General features: G+C 36.6%; 1 protein-coding gene across 1 annotated transcript in view; it reads right to left on the reverse strand.

Moving 5' to 3' along the window:
- LOC145781768 (solute carrier family 35 member G1-like) overlaps window positions 1-12,188 on the reverse strand; it is a 29,520-nt gene extending 17,332 nt beyond the window's left edge. The window contains exon 1 of the mRNA XM_082593440.1: window positions 11,928-12,188. The gene's annotated coding sequence lies outside the window, so the exon portion shown is untranslated. The remainder of the gene's footprint in view (window positions 1-11,927) is intronic.
- Window positions 12,189-12,576: the final 388 nt, after the last annotated feature.

The following is a 12,576-nucleotide window of genomic DNA, read 5'->3' on the forward strand; positions in this document are numbered from 1 at the left end:
AAGCTTATGGCTGCTGGAAATACCTCATCTTAAACAAAAAGAATAAATAAGCAGATGTATTATTCTTGAGAGAAATAAAAAAATTATTTCAACAAACAGTACACTAAAACTTTTTTAAAACATTATCACAAAAAAAAACAAAAAAACATTATTTTAAGAAATTAAAAATGTTAGTTCTGTAACTTACAAAACTGAAAAAAAAAAGAATTTTAATATATCATAAACTTTTCATTGCAAACACCAACAACTAAAAAATACTTTTAACAAACTACAAACTTTTAAGTTCCATAATTTAAAACTGTAAACTAAAACTTTTTAAAACATTAGCACGAAAAAAAAAAAATAGTTAAGTTTTGTTTTACAAACTAAAAAGTAGTTTTGACAATTTGTAAACTGAAAGTTTTGTTCTAACAACATATACACGAAAAATTTATCACAAACATAACTTTTATTAAACTGAAAAATACTTTTAACAAACTACAAACTTTTAAGTTCCATAATTTAAAACTGAAAACAAAATTATTTCAACAAACTGTAAACTAAAACTTTTTAAAACATTAGCACGAAAAAAAAAATTAAAAAATTAAAAAAATGTTAGTTCTGCAACTTACAAAACTGAAAAAAAATGATTTTAATAAATCATAAAGTTTTATTCTAATAACATAAACACGAAAAATTATTTTAAATAAAAAAAAATAGTTAAGTTTTGTTTTACAAACTAAAAAGTAGTTTTGACAAATCGTAAACTAAAAACTTTTATTCTGACAACATACACATTAAAAATTATTTCAAATAAAAAAAAATAGTTAAGTTTTGTTTTACAAACTAAAAAGTAGTTTTGACAAATCGTAAACTAAAAACTTTTATTCTAACAACATACACATGAAAAATTATTTTAAATAAAAAAAAAATAGTTAAGTTTTGTTTTACAAACTAAAAAGTAGTTTTGACAAATTGTAAACTGAAAGTTTACCTCTGAAAACATACACATGAAAAATTATGTTAAGTCACAAACTTAAGTTTTCTTTTACAAACTTAAAAAATATTTTCAACAAATTGCAATTTTATTTTTACAAGCTTAAGAAACTACAACAAAATATCACAAGTTTCTGTTGCATAATTTGTAACGTTAAAATCTGTGTTTGGAGATTTGTTTGTGTGTTTTTATCAGCAGGTGTCATTACGTGTTGCAAAATTTGAGCTCTCATTCTGCAGGTTTGTATTTTTTCATGCTTGTCTTAAGGTAACAATTTGTGATATAGATTGTGCTAGGTTTGTTGATTTTTTTCCAGTCCTCCGATTGTAGAAGTATATGTTGTAACAATTTGCTCTATAGCTGTTCATTTGGTGTTCTCATTGTAAAAAAGAAATGTTGATTGTTTAGCTGGTATTAGCATTCTCTAAAATAAAAATATAAAATTTATTCCTGCATGATAAACCTAAAGTTACGTTGTTTTAACCAAGCCATTATTCTTACAATCTTTAAGCGATACTATATCAACAAAAATAATTTCCAAGTTAGCTGTATTTATCAAAATTATTATCAATGATAAGATACATGGGTTTAAACTGAACACAACTAAAACAGGAGGTTCTACATGTCTTAATTTAGTGGTTGTGTATTGAGTTGTATCGTCATGTCATTATCATAGAGTGTGGTTTAGTTGTAATAAGCATCATAACACACAATCGTAACTGTTATTCCTGTATGATAAACCTAAAGTTACGTTGTTTTGACCAAGCTATTTCTCCCGGTTATAGTTACATGTATTAAACGTTACTATAAAGGTTTAGCTGAAACCACTGTTTTAGCGAAACGTAGACCTAAAGAAATAAAGGTTTACCGAAACTAACATAAACCGAAACGAAGATTAACCGAAAGGATGAAAAAATGCAGTATTTATTATTGTTCAAGATGATTAAATGCAGTATTTATTAAGGTTTTTGGACAAGTCATAGATTATAATAATTATAACCAACCCTTTGATCATTTGCCGTACAATGAACTAAAACCGATCCACAGATCAAAAAACTCATCAAAGTACAACGAAATCTTCAATCAACCTAAACATTCGAAACAACAGTGAAACCTCATATACCAATAAAATTACCAAAAGATCCCACCAATCAATGACAAGTTATGAAACTCGAAAGATCTACTGCCCATAAAAATGAAACACACTATTTGGAAAGACCTGGAATCGAACCAGTAGACCTACTTACCAGGATCAATAGTGAAAACTCTATTCCTGCAAGCAAACAGCTTCACGAAAAAACATGGCTGCAACCAAACCGATAAAAAATTAACAAAACATACAGACACATACAGAACATATACAAAACATATACATACAGACAGACAGTTTGCTAACTTACACGCGATCAGTTCCCACTACGTATTGTACGAGAAGAAAAACAAACATTCGTTTATGGTATTGCGTTGTAATAAATTTGTTGAAGAGTCATGATCAGTAAGGGAGCCAATACTTTTTTATTTCTAGGTTCGCTTTTTGGTTAATGAATTGGATTTAAGTTTAAATAATTAAAAAAACGCCTATTGAAATTTTTTTATAAAGAATATACCCATCCATTTCATAAACTTTGCAAAATGGAGCCCTCTGTAAGTAACATACCAATCAAATTAAATTTAAAAAAAAAATGAACAAAACAACTTACCATGAGCATTCTTAACAGGTGTGAATACTTGAAAAATAAGAAAGGAACGCGTTTCATAGAAATCATCACCAGTCAATTTTTAAACGGTCCACATAGCAGTTTCACAAGAGATGGACGGGTTTTGATCAACAACCATCGCTCGAGAACAGAACAACGATATATGTTCTTCTCCGGGGAACCTGATACTTCACGCCTACAAAGTGAAACAACTAGACCTGCGGGGGAGTTACTCATGGAAGGCCTTCAACGACCACAAAGAAGGGTGGAGACAGAAGTCATCGATAACAATCTTTGTGTTGTCTGCTTAGATAAACGAACCAATATTAAACTTTGCTAACATATTTCAGTACAAATTATCACATCTAAACTTTACTATCATACTCTGACAATCTAACAACACAAGAAAAACTAGATAATGTTAACTGACTAAGAGTGCATTGTACCAGCTGCTTGCTAGGCTAGTTTATAAAAGTCTACTTCAGGAAGCAGGTTGAGTTCGTGCATCCACAACAAAACTGCTTATGAGAGTTTTACGCCTAACCACCAACAGCTGTGAAGAACAAAACGGTTTCATTAATATCACTCTTAACAGATTCGAAAAACAAGAAAGGAACGCGTTTCAAAAACAATTATTATTTATCAAATTTAATAAAATACTTTCATAGAATGATGTCACGCGCCGAAATCAGATGGTGATACCCTGTCTGTGATGATACCCGGGGATACCACTTCCGTCAATACCCTTGGGTCCACCTTTGGTGCTACTTCCGGTGATACCGATGGGGCCATGGACATGCATCTCCAACTACTGTCATCGTCGACACATGTCGAACGTTGCTTTTCGTTGCTAAAAACAATTCTAGGAGAGTGGCAAACTTGTTTAAAATCAGCCACATTGGAGACACTCGTGAGAGTGTCGTTAGATGGTCCCGCAGTACCGGATTACAATCCCGATAAAGCAGTTATTGCGTGGTACAACAATTCTATTGCAGGACGTCGCCCAGGCCCAGACTTCAACAACGCTAAGTGATCATTTTAGCATTGTTGCAAGCTTAATTCTATTTACTTGTGCTATCGTTATTTTGTATTTTGGCCTCCAAGCACGCAGATTTGGCCGCCAAGAAGGAGCTCCCGGTAGGCGACGATGGCTGCCGAAAAAAAAAACGAGTTTTAAGGCCTGTACTGTGTTTCAAACTTTTGTGCCGTAAATATTATTTTGAGGCAAAAATGAAAGATTATAATTAGGCTAAAAGCGAATAGCAGAAATTGTTATACTGTATTGCAAAATGTGCAGTAGCTTACATGACTTTAAAAGGGCACCATTGCCCCCCCTGCCCCTCCATCTGCAGAAAATTTGAGGGCGGGGGGGGCATCCGCCCCCCCTGCCCCCCCGCTTCCGGCGCCCCTGGTGGTAAAGCAAGTGGTTTTTAAAGACAACGCATACAAAATATAAACCCGTAATCTTTTAAGCAGTGTTTATTTTTTCTCTTCAATCCAATTACCGGTAGTGTAAATAAATTTTGTTTCTAGTTTTCTGATCTGTAAAGTGTTTAACCTTGCAGCAGATATTGCTACATTTGGATCTGGCACTGCCGTTTGTAATTTTGTGAGTGTGGATTCTCAGTGTTAACAAGGGTTGACGCTCCCACTAGACCACTGGTTCTTAAACTTTTTGAGACACGCCTCCCTTTTACTATTCTAACAAAATTCGCGCATCACCTTGTTTTAAAATCAAAAAACATCACGCAGAACAACAATTCGTTTCCAGGTAAGTTTCATCGATGCAAAGGAATAAGGATGTAACTGGTTTTTGGTTAGGCCTACCAATTGTTTAATTCGATGATTAGTAGCAGATAATGCACATCTCAGATCGGCTTCACAGTCAAGTTTGTGTCTAGATTTTGTCTTTATTTTCATGGAAATAAAAAAAAAAAAAATTCCGCACAAGTGGATTACATATTTCACTCAGAACTCAGTTAGTAGCATTGCTTCAAAGTCGTTTCTTTCAGTACTATTTCATTTTAGCTCCAAGAATTCGTTTTGTTTGTAAATTGTCAGTGAGGTTTCTTCTCCCGAGCTATCATGTGAGCAGTTCCGAAAGACGCTTCTACAACTTCCGCCGACCACGATTGGCGAAAGCACTCGCTACTTGCAATCTTCATTTTTTTAAAAGAGTTTTTCTTGCATTGGAAAAAAGCTGAAGGTTTATTTTTGTGGTCAAGGTGTTTTTTCATTCAAGATGACGCTGCGAACGAGTTGGTCTCAAAGCGTCGTTGCTCAGATTTTGAAAACACATGACGGCTGACGCGTTGTGGTGCAACTTGGTCATTTACTATGGCATCTATAAAGTTAAAATTCAGATAATCTTCGTCATACTTTCTCCTTTTTCCACTCATTTTATTGTAATAGAATTGATTAATTAAAAATAAACCTATTCAAATCAGTGCTAAAATTAAAAAAAAGTTTACCCATGGTAGCCTACTGTTGTAGAGTTGGGGATACTGATGCACTTCTAGCCGCTGTCACTTGTCAGTCAGTCGTTGCCATTATTATTACAATTAGAGCTCGAGGCTGCTGTGTCAGAAAACCGTTGCGTTACGAGAGTTAAGGCGCCGCAAAAATATTTAGCAACGTCTAAAACATCACAAAGAATGCGAGATGTGACAACAACACACTCTACAAACACTGTGCCACTGCAACACAAAGTTTCATCTTCAACAATCGACTGTCCAGCGTAGTTGTGAAGACATGTTTAGTCATAATTCATGCAGAGTTTTTCAATTTCTTGCGCCCCCCTTGTGAGCCTCACACGCCCCCCAGTTTAAGAACCACTGCACTAGACGGAGCATGTTACAACCAAGACAGGCAAACTTGGTGCTTATGGCCTTTGAACATTCTGCATCGAAATCTATCGATTTAGACTTGTTTGTGAGACGGTTTGCATCCAAAAATTCGCGACTGCAATTGCAATAGACAAGCTCACGGGTGTATAGGCGGAATGTAATCATATCTATCAAAATCCTCGGCACTAGCTTCTTCGAGCCAGTTAAAGTTTTTGCTCATAACAAGTACCGCTATTTATACAACAAGTCAACAATTGCTGTGTTATGTTGGTCATTGTAATATGGTTGCCGTGATCTAACTAGCGGATAAAATAAGAGACCAGTGTTAGTCTTAACACTAATCTGATATATTGCAATTTTTGTGGATACCGGTGTTTAAGAGGTTAAAATGCCAAAATCATTTAAATTTTTTCGGCCCCCCCCTAACTAAAAGTTGGCCCCCCTCCTTGCTCTGCGGTCTGGCTACGGCCCTGTACAGAGACTATAAAGTTTTTGTTGTTGGACGGTTTTGGAGTTTTTGTATTTCATTGTTGTGACTTCATTGACAATGACTATTCATTATGATGTCACCGCACCGTCACAGAGGCATTAACAATTGACATCATTGTGAATGCGAAGTCATCTACACAAGCCGACTGAGAATCAAACCTGGAGCCATGGAAAGTAAGATTATTGGTCTGGCTGGCAACTTACAGGAACTCAGGGAGGACAAGGTTGTTAAGTGTCTCTGTAAATCAGTTCAAAGGCGTTTGAACAGATTCTTGCCAACAACTTTCGCATTTTACTAATTCTCTATAATTTACTTCACAATTCGTTGAATCGACTTGAAACGAAATCAGTTTTTTACTTCATGAAAATCACCGGCAATACAATTGGTTGCTTTTACTGCTAACAGCATAAGGCCCAGTGAAAGCAAATAAGTTACCCCCAACGTGACCCCTTCCACTTCTAAGTTCTAATCTTGAACTCCATTTGCATTTGTAGCTGATTGTCCATTCACGTGGGCTGTGGATGCATGTAAGAAAAAAAGTCCGCCCCGATAGCTCAGTGGTTACGCGCCGGGCTCAAGATCACACGGCGCTGGTTCGACTCTCGGGGTGTGCGTTTGAGCAACGCATTTCAGGACTGCTCTCCATTCAGCGGCACCTAGTGAATGGAATAATTTCTCGGCAAGAAGACTTCAACAATCGGAAAACTTCACTCTGCCAATCTCGGTAACCGGCCCTGCGTCAAGTGCCTCTACAAGTATGCGAACAAGTACCAGGAATAACCTATCAAGGCTTTGTCAGTCCGAGGATAAAGATTCAAAACCAAACCAAACCAAAACCAAACCAAGTTTTAAAACTTTTCCACGCTTCTCAAAAACGTCATCAACAACGCTGACGTAAGCAAAGCGATGATGCAATATTTCTTGAACAAATTTCCTGTAATCTTCAGTGACATCACGGTCGCATGACATAAGCGATAAAGCGGCTCACCTCATAATCTGTCTCATTGTGACGGCGGGATAAAAACAATGTCACGTGGATGTGTCATGAAACTGATCAGTACATTCTTTGTTGCAACACAATGTACCGGTGCTGACGTCACTCGACTGAACTAAATTGTTTGTTCTAACTTAACTGCTGCATCGTTGAACTGAACTACTGAAGGTTTTACTTTGCCTGTTATAAAGTTGCGCTGAAGAGAATTTCATATTCGAAATCGCGATACACAACAAGATAACTTGATATAATTTGGGCTTGTACATTTTTCTTGAATATATTGTTCTAACAATAGGGCATTTTTGTTCAACCACTTTCAAAACATAAACATAAAAATTGTTTTCGCTTCAGATTTTGCATCTTAGTCACAGAACCCGATTGAGGTCATCCTCGGTCCAATGTGACGTCACAATGATTGCCATCACCTCATGAGGGCGATATTCGGGCCCCAGAAGTGGGGGTACTTCAATGGGCGGTTTTGTATTTCTTAGTTAAGGATTGCCGATAAGGAAAGAGAGGAGACAAAGCAGCGCAAGATAGTGGCCCAGCAATTTTTTCTTCAAGACAAAGGAAAAAGCATAAAAGAAGCCAGGAGTCGAGCTACCCCACGATGTGAACGATCCAGGGCACGGATAACAATACAAGTCGATAAAATTTCACTCCACTCAGTCTAATCCTACTTAGATAAAAATCTTTTAGGTCATTCTTTGTTTAAACAACACACCGATCTCTTGTGTGCTTTTTTGCAGTCACATTTCTAACTATTTTGCTTCCGACAACTGAATGCGGCCTCACAGATCGGAGGCAATTGCTTCTATCAAGCGGATTATCATTGTCATCGCCAAAGACATTGTGCACGATTGCACGGTGACGTCATTCAAGCACTTGAAGGGAATGATTTCTGAAAACCAATTTATCAAGTCCCATTGACCAATCACAGGTGCGCTGTGACATCCAGTGACGAAACAAACAGTTCGAATGTCACGTGTGAAAAATCTTCTGTGACGAAATAGATTCGATTATATTTCGGTGACATCATATCTTACGAAAGAAATTTCCCAAATTTGTTGTCCCATCTTAATCATCGGTCATCCCAGACAGAAAATCAGTCATTTTTTATATCGATTCAACGTCTACAGAAGTTAAATCAATGCTAAAAATGACTGATTATCTGTCTGGGATCTTAACAGGGGTATCGAAAGAAGGAGATAGGCTGCGAATGCACGCAGCGATTGCCTTATTTTCACGACACTACCTGAGCGGTAGTTTCGCGTTAACCGTTAAACATGCGGTTTTAAAAGTACCGCATGTTTGATGATTATGTGCCTGATCTGATACAGACGTTTGACCATGATCGCCAACGTCTGTAATAGGTCAGGCACATAATCATCAAACATACGGTACTTTTAAAAATTGCAGAAAGTTTTGTAGCGCAGCTGGTACTGTATGTAAGCAACAAAAGACAGGTAACAATGTTATGGAGAGCACATTTAAAGGATACTTGTTTCTTGTTTGAAAAGTTACCAGTAAGCTGTTTTTCCAAAGTTTTTGCAGTAGGCTAGATGTACGTAAAGCAAATAAACGAGTAGTTGAATTAACAAGTAACCATAAGCATTAAGCATGCAGTGAGTATCCAGGCCTGATGCTAATAGGCAGTGGCGCCGCCAGACCTTCAACAATGGGGGGGCAAAATATTGACAGTACAAGACAGTAGTGTAGTCAGAAATTTTGAAAGGGGGGGTGTTGACGGCCGGCGGGCAAGGCCCGATGGCGTGTTTGCCGAAGGCGACACTTAGCGGCGGGGGATCTGGGGGGACTTCCCCCAGTAAATTGTGAAAAATTACTTTCAGTTTGGTGCATTCTGAGAGCATTTTCAACAAAATTGTGGGTATGAATATTTCTATAAAATGGTGCTGTCCGGTGGCATAGCAAAGGGATGAGATCATGTTTTCTTCGGCATTTTTCGGAAATAAAGCTAAGTCTCTAGGTTTTCTTGTTGCTAATTCCAGTCTGAGATATTTGAATGTTTGGTATTGGCAAAACTCGCTCTTTTAATGCAGTTTCGTTTAAAATTAGGCAAATTTTGTTTTAGAGACATAGGTTGATTGCTTTTTTTTTTTGCGAGATTATTACAGTTTTATTATTTATCAATTTTCTCCTTGGTTGATTCAAAAAGCGATCTTATTCCGATAAGTCACTAACTTTTATGCTTTAAAGTCAACCCAAAGTTTAGAAAATGTAACGTCATAGACGTCATACATCTTGATGAGTGTCAAACAAAAAGCTTTGAGACAATGAAGTTACTTTATTTCTGATATATTCAAGTTTTGTATAACGAATAGCTGTTTAGACGTTAATCTAGATCGAACAAGCGATCTCAGCAGTTACAGATGGCTTGCATCCTTGCACAGTTTGACGTGAAATTACATCATAGGCTGTTTCTTGCAAACAGCAAACAGCTTTTCTTGCAAACAATGTATTAACATCCGTAAATTCAATTTGAAAGATTGAAACCCCCAAACCCCCCTCCCTTGGCTACGCCACTGGTGCAAGACAGTGATATTGTTACGGACAATCTTCAAATCAAACGTCACATAGAACCGTTGTCTACTGAACCTGACGTCTTACGTCGTGGACTGTTGCTAGAAATAAGCAAAGATTGCATCACCTTTGTCACACCTGTGAAACATTACATCATCGTTAAATCTTGAATTACGAGATATTATGGTGTAAGCCAAATTTAACAGGTGCTTGAATAGCTTCATAATGCTTATCATTATTACGTCACAGAAGGTGGTTACGTGCGTTTGAGATATCGTAATCCATTCCATCATTCTTAAAATTGTTGCTTGAAAAGTTGGTCGCGTATTAAAACGGTTTTGCTTGTGTTTACCCACTAGACGAAATTTCCGTCTTTATCTCAGTAATTTGTATTGTAGTGACAAGTTTTAGTGGGTACGGTGTTTCTCTCATTCTTCGACAGCCTTGGGGCTATTTTTACAGAAATACAATTCTTGAATAGACGTTTTCAGAGGAGTGTTTCTTTCGGTCATTGCATAGCCTACAGACGAACGGATCCGGGAAATTTATGTTACAATTTACCCACGAAGAGATTATGGATCACCGCTGTGACCAGTTAGCCTATTGTTTGTTTGTTTATCTTTATCCTGCATTGCGGGAAAGCGGACTTGAGCGCTATGCATCGGTGTACGCCTTCAGACATACACCTGACCCACGCTGCAGCCGACGGTAACGTCTGTTTCCGGTTGTCTACTCTACTTATGACTTAAATTTGGTACTACCCATTACTCGAAATCGATCACTGGGTAGAGGCAATTATCGTAAAGTTTCTTGCCCAGAGAAACAACAGCAAGTGCGGGTGGCTGGAGTCGAACATGCAGGCTCTCGACTGCGAGCCCAACGCGCTAACCACTCGGCCACTGCTGCCGGTTTATATTATTATTTATATTATATATTATTAAATATTTAAATCAAATGTAGTTATTACTATCTGAAGCCTTTACAAATTGTTTCACCTAACGGATCATCAGAAGGTCTTATTCAAATAGAATCAAAATCTATTTGAATAAGACCTTCTGATGATCCGTTAGGTGAAACAATTTGTAAAGGCTTCAGATAGTAATAACTACATTTGATTTAATTCGCTCTGCTTTGCCTTTTTGCTTGGCATTGAGCACTTTTTGTAGTATTAATAGTTTTCATTGTTTTATTAAATATTTATATTATATAACATTTAATTTCTCTTGTTTTCTACTGCTATTGTCTACTGCAATACAACCTACCAAAAGTCCCACATTTTTGACATGTCTGATCTGCTGAAAAAAATAAAATTCAAAATAAATCACAGTTTGATTCCGTATGGGACTTGCAACTGCCATGGCTAGCAAAATTCTGCGTATCTTTTTTCCAGATTGAAAAACCATTTTTTACAAATGCACTTTCCTATTATCCAACAGTCTGTTAGTTAAATATGCCTCATGATTTTGACTAGTCTGTTAGTTGACAGAGAAATTATCAAATACTGTACTGAAACGCTGTGAAAACGTTTTTCCATGCTTGGAAAATACAGATGTCAAAACATAGTAGATATATCAAACGCAGAGGCAGTCACATGCGTATTGCGTAGCCTATGACATTGTGAGAATTGAGGCTAATAAAAGTTAATGGAATAAATATACTGTCACGGCCACCGGGCGTAGTTCAACTGCAATAAATACTCAGCCGGTGTTAAATGATTTTTTATTCTTAATATTTCTTCTTCCTATCCACGAAGATTTCACCAGGAAAATGCACAATATCAAATGATAAGTTTAAAACACAACATTAGAGAACAATTTTAATATTTCTTATTAAGATGCCAAAAATGCAGTATGACGGAACAATACAGTTAAAGTCAACATGTTTCTACGTTTATTAGACGTAAAAACAAGCTTCACTGAAAGTAAAAATGGTCAATTAAAACGCCAACCCCAGTCAGCTAAATCTGCTGATTTTACATCGATTCAACGTTGTAGGGCGTTGAATCGATGTAAAAATGCACAATCTTGCTGGTGGAGATGCAAGTCTTCCAATTTAAAGGCAATAAGCAAAACAATATCCTCAGAAATTAAAGAATGAGAAAATAATTTTGCTTCAAGTGAAACGTATTTTAACGTCCAAACGTAGGAACATGTTGACTTTAGTTGCATTATTTCGTCATACTGCATTTTTGCATCTTAATACGTATATAATTTAATTGTTCGCTCATTTTGTGTTTTAAACTCTATCGTCCTTATATTGCGCATGAAATCTTCGTGGATAGGATAAAGAAACATTAAGAATAAAAAATCATTTAACATCGGTGGAGCATAATTGCAGTTTAATAGAATAAACTTTAACTAATATTAACAGGACTATAACATACCAAGCTGTTGAAAACTCGACAGGAAAAGCAAAATGTGGCATCCTTAGCTTCTGAATACTCCAGCCAGAGATAGTCATCAAACCACTGGTTACTTACTGTATTACTTTAGTAGACTTCGTTGAGTTAAATCTACATTATATCCTTGAAACATTGAATGACCCACTGCTGTATGCACTGCCACCACTCAAGAACCAAGCAAAAGCCAATCTGCTGAACAGCCGGTAACAATTGTTACGTGACAGGCAGCAGGCGAAGTACGTGAATAGAATCGCAAAATCGTAAGAATAACAGCAGCAAGAAGAGAAAGTTAAAAATAAAAGAGAAAGCTTTTACCCCCCCCCCCCCCCCCTTGTAACTTCAGTTGACTTCAGGTTGGGATCCAAATATTAAAAAAATAATAACAATATGTTATAATATAATAAAATTAAAAAGATGATGCCCAAAACATTGGGGGGAGGGGGGCAGATGGCCCGCCTGCCCCCTCTGCCGGCGCTACTGCTAATAGCGCAATGCAGGTTATCATAACAAGATTAATTAATCTACTATCTGTGCCAATTATCATGTTACGATATACTGGGATTATTTATGATAAACAAAAGCCCTTCTATTGTCAGACGTAATAAAAGTCATTGTATCCCCTTCTTTAAAT

This window comes from Aplidium turbinatum, chromosome 13 (genome assembly GCF_918807975.1).
Source record: "Aplidium turbinatum chromosome 13, kaAplTurb1.1, whole genome shotgun sequence".
In the NCBI taxonomy this organism is placed as follows: domain Eukaryota; kingdom Metazoa; phylum Chordata; class Ascidiacea; order Aplousobranchia; family Polyclinidae; genus Aplidium; species Aplidium turbinatum.